Source organism: Budorcas taxicolor, chromosome 15 (genome assembly GCF_023091745.1).
Source record: "Budorcas taxicolor isolate Tak-1 chromosome 15, Takin1.1, whole genome shotgun sequence".
Lineage (NCBI taxonomy): Eukaryota > Metazoa > Chordata > Mammalia > Artiodactyla > Bovidae > Budorcas > Budorcas taxicolor.
This window is the reverse complement of record NC_068924.1, coordinates 32,924,267-32,933,377: the sequence shown is the minus strand read 5'-3', so window position 1 is coordinate 32,933,377 and position 9,111 is coordinate 32,924,267.

Below are 9,111 nucleotides of genomic sequence, written 5' to 3'. Positions count from 1 at the left end.
TGCCCTCAAAATACCTCCAGGTGGAACATTTAGGGGACCACATGTGTCACCCCGGTGGTGGAGAGGGGTGAGTGATGTGTTGGTGGCACAGATCTTTCTACCGCACGTGGGTAGTCCTTATAAGTCAACGAGTTGGAGGGCTTTTGGAGAGCGAGGAGGTGGGAGAGAAATGAAAATGTTCCTGTGTAGTGATGTCAACTTCTTTTCACTTTTCTAGTTTATTAAACAATTTAAATCAGGCAAGTTTTGCTGAACCCTTGTGAATATGTTTTAACTCTGGCAACAATTTCCTGTAGTTATCAGGGGGCAGAATACACTAATTCATATATTTGCTCATTTAAAAAATCTATGTATCCCTCCACCCACCCACCCACACACCCTCCCTTCCATCATTCATCCACCATCCATACCTAGCCATCTTTTTAAGTACTGCTCTAAGATATGACCAGATATGAAAGATAAAGCCTTGTGTTTAAGGAGGATATGATCTAGTGGGGGTGACGATATGCAATTTTGGTATTTGATTTTCATTAACTGGATGAATTGAGATAGGCTTTATTTCATTTTTTCAGGAACACACAGCACAATACAAATAGACTTATGTTTAGAAAATAGATTAGTCTGCAATGTTTAGAGAATTGTAAAGGAAATAATATTTACTGGTTCTAGTTGAAATTAATGTTAATATTCTTAAATGTATTGATAGTTTGGGTGGGGAACATTATATCCATCAAAAACATCTTTCAAATATTTCCCCTAATTTAACAGATAGAAAGAGAATAAAAATAAAGAAAATTGAGTTTGCTTGGAGTTTAGTAGGATATAATGTCCTGCTTCTTAAATTGTTTGAGGATTTAAATGTCTTGGGCCCCCAGCTAAGAAATGCAGACTGGTAGGGTCCATTCCAGACTGATTAATCAGAATTTCACTGGAATGAGTAGCTGCTGGTATGTTTAACAAGGTCTCCAGGTATCAGAAGGCAAGTGTGAGCTTTCTGCACTGATGGTGAGAGTTTTCTGGAATTGAAACCAAGAGATATGGGAAGTAGCCCTGTCTCTGCTACTAGCTGGTGTGACTAGGACCATAGAAGGTTCTCCTTGTTGAATATATTGAAATGTATGGACTTGCTTCTAGAAGTAGGGAATCAGTAGGTCGCATTGTTGTTCAGTTGCTAAGTCATGTCCGACTCTTCGTAACCCCATGGACTGCAGCACACTAGGCTTCCCTGTCCCTCACGGTCTCCCAGAGTTTGCCCAAGTTCATGTCCATTGAGTCAGTGAGGCTATCCAACCATCTCCCTCTTCTTCTTCTTTTGCCCTCCGTCTTTCCCAGCATCAGGGTCTTTTCCAGTGAGTCAGCTCTTTGCATCAGGTGGCCTAAGTACTAGAGCTTCAGCATCAGTCCTTCCAGTGAGTATTCAGGGTTGATTTCCTTTAGGATTGACCAGTTTGATCTCCTTGCTGTCCAAGGGACTCTCAAGATCTTCTCCAGCACCGCAGTTCGAAAGCAGCAGTTCTTTGGTGCTCAGGTTGCACTGTACCACTTTTCAAAATAGAGAATTGAAGGGTTTAGTTGAGGTGACACAGTCAGTGGCAGAACTGAGAGTACAAACCAAGACTGTTGAGTATTTGGTCTGACTCCTGCGCCCCCTCCTGTATAAGATTCCCTCCAGGAACTCCAGGTTTTTCCTGCTATGGCTCCATGGCTCTCTAAGCATTTGATTTTCCCACTGATGTCTTGTCTCTGCTTTGGACTTACACGTAATCTGCCCCCGTTAAGGAAGCCCAGGGGAACTGCTGTAAGGTGTCTTAGGGCCTCTCTTTAAAGGTGTGAATTGCCTGTGGCTAGTAAGTAGTTTCTCACGCTTGTTTTCACCTGCTGCTGCTGCTAAGTCACTTCAGTCGTATCCGACTCTGTTTTCCCCTAGAAGAATGCTATTCCCTATAGAATTTTCTAACCTTCCTGTCAGAGAACAAGAGGAAAAGGCTTTATTTTTCCTCTTGACACAGTGGTGTCAGATGTGCTCTGATAAAGCCAGAAGCAGGTCTGGACTTAGTTACTGCTTGATTTTTCAGATCTTGAGCTTGTCATTTAACTCAAATATATTTAAGAGGAGGTTAAAAAAATCCCTTAACAAGAAACAAAAGTAAAAGTGTCATCATGGAAGTTCTCATTTTAAGCCAGTGGAAAAAAAACTTTGACCTCTTTGAAACTAAATTCAGGACCTGGAGAAGGGTCACTTTGCGTCTCTCTTTTTTAATCATGGTTTTCTGTAATTTTCTGTTGGTAAAAATGTGGAAAAATGGGTAGAAATAACTTAATGAATACAAGACTCAGGTGACCGGAGAATAACCATAACCCAGGTCAAAAAATAGAACATTGCTAGGACATGACTGAGCGACTTCACTTTCATGGATTGGAGAAGGAAATGGCAACCCACTCCAGTGTTCTTGGAGAATCCCAGGGACGGGGGAGCCTGGTGGGCTGCCGTCTATGGGGTCACACAGAGTCGGACACGACTGAAGCGACTTAGCAGCAGCAGCAGCAGGGCTTCCCAGGTGGCTCAGTGGTGAAGAATCTGCCTACCAATGCAGGCTACATGGGTTCCATCCCTGGGTCAGAAAAATCCCCTGGAGAAGAAAATGGCAACCCACTCCAGTATGGTTGCCTGGAGACTCCCATGGACAAAGGAGCCTGGCAGACTATAGTCCACGGGGTCGCAAACATTCGAACATGACTTCTGTTTTTTAGACTTATTCATATATTTGAACATGACTTCTGTTTTTGAGACTTATTCATACCCTTGCATGTAGATATACTACTCTCATTTTCATTGCTGTAGAATATTCTAGTTTATAAATTTATCGCTTTTGTCTATTCTTCTTTGTAGACACTTACAGCTGTCTCCAGTTTTGGAGCCATGGGGAGTAAAGCTCTCAACATTTTTTGTCATGGCCCTTGGAGCTCAAGCATGTACATTTTGTTTGGGTACTTTCCTAGGAATTATGGGTCTGTTTAAAGTTCTGTTAATTTACTCTCCCACCAGCAGTCCATGGGGGGTTTCTTTATTCCACCTTATCACCCATGTTTGTCTTTTCATTTCAGCTATTTGTTTTGTTGTAATTTTAATTTGTATTTTTCTGATGCCTAATGAGGTTGACAGCTTTTCTATGTTCAATAGTCACCTGGGTAACCTTTTTGTGAAGTATTCATTCAGTCTCTAACCCATTTTCTTTATAGGATTGTCTGCCTTTTAATTGATGGAACTTCTTTGTTTGTTCTAGAAATAAGCCCTTTGTCAGTTATAGGTGTTGGAAATACCTTTTCCATGTATGTGGCTTACATTTTTACTCTCTGAAAAGCCTCTTTCTCTCTTTTGGCTACTCTTCGCATCATGTGGGCCCTTCATTCCCCAGCCAGGAGTGGAACCTGTGCTCCATGTGGGCCCTTCATTTCCCAGCCAGGAGTGGAACCTGTACTCCCTGCTGTGGCAGTGCGGTGCCCTGGTCCTTAATTTTAAGGTAGTCCAGTTTGTCACTTTTTCTTCTTTTGATTGGTGCTTTTTGTGTTTCGATTAAAAAATCTTCCACTATCTTAAAAAAGAAGTTCTGAGATTGAAACCTAAATCTACAGCACAGTTTGTCCCAAATCTGTTGATGTAACATGGTTTTAGTATAATATTCTTGAATCAAATGGTCTTTTGCTTGAGAATGGAGACACATGAAATTTGCCAGGTGTTTGTTTCACCATAGGCAGGTCGACTTCCTCATTCTCTTTCAAAGCACAAATTTGATGTTGTTCTTCTGCTCTGAAGCTTTTAGTGGCTTCCTTTTGCCTGAAGGCTATAGAACAAATTGTTTAGCAGGTCATTCGAGGCCATTCACACTCTGGCCCCAATCTACTATTTCAGCCTTCTTTTCCACCTTGCCCCAAATGTACCCATAGAAAATTCTTGTCCCAGTTCAAGCACACAACACATTTTCATGCTCACAGATTACACTGTGGTAGCTCACACCACCTTATCTGCTTAAACTGACCTTCTTTTTTGAGGAGGTTCTGTTTGTCTTCTGAGGCCCAAATTGATCCAGCACTTCCCAAAGAGGAATAGTAATTAGTGTTTAAGAATATGGACTCTGGAACCATCTCGCTGGAATCAAAGCCTGAAGTTTTCTTATCTGTGAAATGGGTAGAATGACAGGACTCACTCCCATGGTTGATGTGAGAATTAAAGGATGTGTAGAGGTTCCCAGGTGGCGCTAGTGGTAAAGAACCCGCCTGCCAGTGCTGATGACATAAGAGAAGTGTGTTCAATCCCTGTGTCAGGAAGATCCCCTGGAGGAGGGCGTGGCAGCCCACTCCAGTAGTCTTGCCTGGAGAATCCCGTGGACAGAGGAGCCTGGTAGGCTACAGTCCATAGGGTTGCAAAAGAGTTGGATGTGACTGAAGTGGCTGAGTACACAAAGTGAGTGGAATAGTGCTGAAGAATCTGCCTACTAATACAGGAGATATGGGTTCAATCCCTGGGTCGGGAAGATCCCTTGGAGGAGGGCGTGGCAGCCCACTCCAGTACTCTTGCCTGGAGAATCCCATGGACAGAGGAGCCTGGTAGGCTACAGTGCGTGGGGTCGCAAAGAGTGGGACACGGCTGAGCGCGCACAGTAAATACTGTATGAGTTAGCTGTTGTTATCCTCTGCTCTCCCAGGGAGGGAAAAATCGATTCTCCACTTTCTTTGCCCCCATGATAGTTTCTTTTTATCATACTAGATCTTATCCATTCATCTGTCAGTGGACATTTAGGTTGTTGCCTTGTCTTGGCTGTTGTAAACAGTGCCGCAATGAGCACTGGTGTACGTATTTCCTTTTAAACCATTATTTTCTCCAGATACACACCCAGAAGTGGGATTGCAGTATCATATGGTAGCTCTATTTTTAGTTTTTAAAGGAACTTCCATACTTTTCTCCATAGTGGCTGTACCAATTTGCATTCCCATCAACAGTATGGAAGGGTTGCCTTTTCTCTTCAATCTGTCAAGCATTTATTATTTGTCAACTTTCTGATGATGGCCATTCTGACCTGTATGACGTGATTCGACTTCTCTAATAATTAGCAACACTGAGCATCTTTTCATGTGCCTGTTGTCTCCCTGTATGTCTTCTTTGAAGAAATGTCTATTTAGGCAGACCACCTGTCCTGCCTCTTGAGAAATCTGTATGCAGGTCAGGAAGCAACAGTTAGAACTGGACATGGAACAACAGACTGGTTCCAAATAGGAAAAGGAGTACGTCAAGGCTGTATATTGTCACCCTGCTTATTTAACTTCTATGCAGAGTACATCATGAGAAATGCTGGACTGGAAGAAACATAAGCTGGAATCAAGATTGCCAGGAGAAATCTCAATAACCTCAGATATGCAGATGACACCACCCTTATGGCAGAAAGTGAAGAGGAGCTAAAAAGCCTCTTGATGAAAGTGAAAGAGGAGAGCGAAAAAGTTGGCTTAAAGTTCGACATTCAGAAAATGAAGACCATGGCATCCGGTCCCATCACTTCATGGGAAATAGATGGGGGAAACAGTGGAAACAGTGTCAGACTTTATTTTGGGGGGCTCCAAAATCACTACAGATGGTGATTGCAGCCATGAAATTAAAAGACGCTTACTCCTTGGAAGAAAAGTTATGAGCAACCTAGATAGCATATTCAAAAGCAGAGACATTACTTTGTCGACTAAGGTCCGTCTAGTCAAGGCTATGATTTTTCCAGTGGTCAGGTATGGATGTGAGAGTTGGACTGTGAAGAAGGCTGAGCGCTGAAGAATTGATGCTTTTGAACTGTGGTGTTGGAGAAGACTCTTGAGAGTCCCCTTGGACTGCAAGGAGATCCAACCAGTCCATTCTGAAGGAGATCAACCCTGGGATTTCTTTGGAAGGACTGATGCTAAAGCTGAAACTCCAGTACTTTGGCCACCTCATGCGAAGAGTTGACTCACTGGAAAAGACTCTGATGCTGGGAGGGATTGGGGGCAGGAGGAGAAGGGGACGACCGAGGATGAGATGGCTGGATGGCATCATGGACTCGACGGACGTGAGTCTGTGTGAACTCCGGGAGTTGGTGATGGACAGGGAGGCCTGGCGTGCTGCGATTCATGGGGTCGCAAAGAGTCAGACACGACTGAGCGACTGAACTGAACTGAACCACCATTATGGCAGAAAGTGAAGAGGAACTGAAAAGCCTCTTGATGAAAGTGAAAGTGGAGAGTGAAAAGTTGACTTAAAGCTCAACATTCAGAAAACGAAGATCATGGCATTTGGTCCCATCACTTCATGGGAAATTGATGGGGAAACAGTGTCAGACTTTATTTCTTGGGGCTCCAAAATCACTACAGATGGTGACTGCAGCCATGAATTTAAAAGACGCTTACTCCTTGGAAGAGAAGTTATGCCCAACCTAGATAGCATGTTGAAAAGCAGAGACATTACTTTGCCGACTAAGGTCCGTCTAGTCAAGGCTATGGTTTTTCCAGTGGTCGCGTATGGATATGAGAGTTGGACTGTAAAGAAAGCTGAGTGCCGAAGAATTGATGCTTTTGAACTGTGGTGTTGGAGAAGACTCTAGAGAGTCCCTTGGACTGCAAGGAGATCCAACCAGTCCATTCTGAAGGAGATCAGCCCTGAGATTTCTTTGGAAGGACTGATGCTAAAGCTGAAACTCCAGTACTTTGGCCACCTCATGTGAAGAGTTGACTCATTGGAAAAGACTCTGATGCTGGGAGGGATTGGGGGCAGGAGGAGAAGGGGACGACCGAGGATGAGATGGCTGGATGGCATCACGGATTCGATGGACGTGAATCTGAGTGAACTCCAGGAGATGGTGATGGACGGGGAGGCCTGGCGTGCTGCGAATCATGGGGTCTCAAAGAGTCGGACACAACTAAGCAACTGAACTGAACTGACCCATTTTTTGATTGGGTTATTTTTTTTTTAGATACTGAGCAGTATGAGCTTTTGTATTGATATATTTTGGAAAACAATCCTTTGTTGCTTGTGTCGTTTGCAAGTATTTTCTTCCAGGCCATAGCTTGTCTTTTCATTTTTGAATGGCTTGCTTTACTGTGCCAAAACTTTTACTTTTAATTGGGTCCCATTTGTTTATTTTTACTTTTATTTTCATTACTCTGGGAGATGGATCCAAAAAATATTTTTGCCATTTATGTCGAAGAGTATTCTACTTATGTTTTCCTCTGAGAGGTTTACAGTATACGGTCTTACATTTAGGTCTTTCTTCTCCCACTTTGAGTTTATTTTTGAATATGATATTAGAATGTGTTCTAATTTCATTCTTCTGATGTAGCTGTCCAGTTTTTCCAGTGTCACTTATTGAAGAGACTGTCTTTTCTCCGTTGTATATTCTTGCATTCTTTATCATGTGTTAATTGGCCATAAGTGTGTGGATTTATTTCTGAGCTTTCTGTCTTGTTTCATTTATCCATGTGCCAGTACTGTACTCTGTGTTGATTACTGTAGCTTTGTTGTTTCGTCAAAGATCATAGGTATCTTTTACACAGTTTTATTGAGATGTAATTGACATAATGAATTGTCTATATTTAAAATGGACAATTTGATAAATGTTGACATATGCATATACCTGTTAAGTCATCATCACTATCAAAACAGTGAATATATCCAGCACCCCCAAAGCTTCCTCCTGCCTGTTGTAATCCTTTCTCTTGTCCGTCTCTCTCTCCCCTCTTCAGCAACTACTGATCTGCCTTCTGTCACTGTTCATCTCAAAATAATGTATTGAGGGTTCATTCCTTTCTATGGCTGGGTAGTAGTTCATGATATGAATTTAGCAGCTTGCCTACCCACCTGTAGATGGACTTCTGGTTTGTTTACCGTGAGACAAGGCTAAATGATTGATTATTGAATCAATCATTATTGAATTGAATCAGTTGTAGCAAAACTTTAAAATAAGAGGAACTACACTGGCTCTCTGTGATAATCTTCCCATTTACAGAAAAATTTCAAGGTTAGCAAGAGGTGTTAAGTAAATGCTGGTCCTTAGTTGGCACCTGGAATGTACACTCAGGAGAGCTCCCCAAATTCCTCCTCCATTCCCCAGAGACTGGGACATATTAGCTGGGTCCTTCTCTGCTTCCAGTGGGGAGGATCATTTTATCCCAGACATTACCTCCTCCAAGGGGCCCCTGAGAGGGGCTGAAAGGGCTTGTGCCCTTGCCTGCAGGTGGAGCAACTCTAAAGAGAAATGGTCCAGCTCCAGAGCTCCCTTCAGAATCACGGTTAGCTGAGACCTTTGTTGCCAGTAACTGAGCTGAGCATCTCCCTCTGCTTCATCTCACTTCCTTCACAAGTGTTGTCCTGAGGCCACGGCTATAAACCCCAGCACCCAAACCTCTATCTCAGCATCTGAAATAGGTTGTCAAATGAGCGAGTGAATGAAAGGATGACTGAATCCGCCGTTTGAGATAGAAACACTGCTCTTTTTCTCTGAGCCTGAAAGGATGTTTGTCTTACAACTTTTCAGAGCATTAAAGAAGATCTTACTTTAAATTGTCCTCTGGAAGATGATGAATGTAACTGTATTCACCCCCAGATGTGCTATCAACTGGTCGCCAACCTTGAGAAATGTCACAGTAGTCCACTGGACTCAGAGATGACAAATGGTCTGTGGGGGAAGCGCTGCAAGGCAGGCTCTGAGTTGACATGCCCTTGTAGTTTGCATCATTCCTCCCACTCTCAACACCCTCCCTTCAGCCTGCAACCCACAGGGGGCTCAGCAGGGGAAAGTAGCAAGCTGTGGCCGCTTAGCAAGTGGAGGGAAAAGGTGAGGTTGGAGCCTAGTGGTCAAGGGGTGACCATCTACTGATTGTTTTCTAATGGAAAAGTGTCTACTGACCACTTTGTATGTGGGAGGTCTCAGCACTGAAAGCCCATTTGTCACTTTGATCTGTGTTTTATGAAATCCCCACAGTATGCTTTTGTATTCATAGGAAGTAGCATTTGATAGGGTGGTGGTGTTGGGGGACAGATTTGAGAGAAATAAACATCATCATCCTGGTCGACCTAGGTTGTCAGGAAGAAAAAAAAAAATC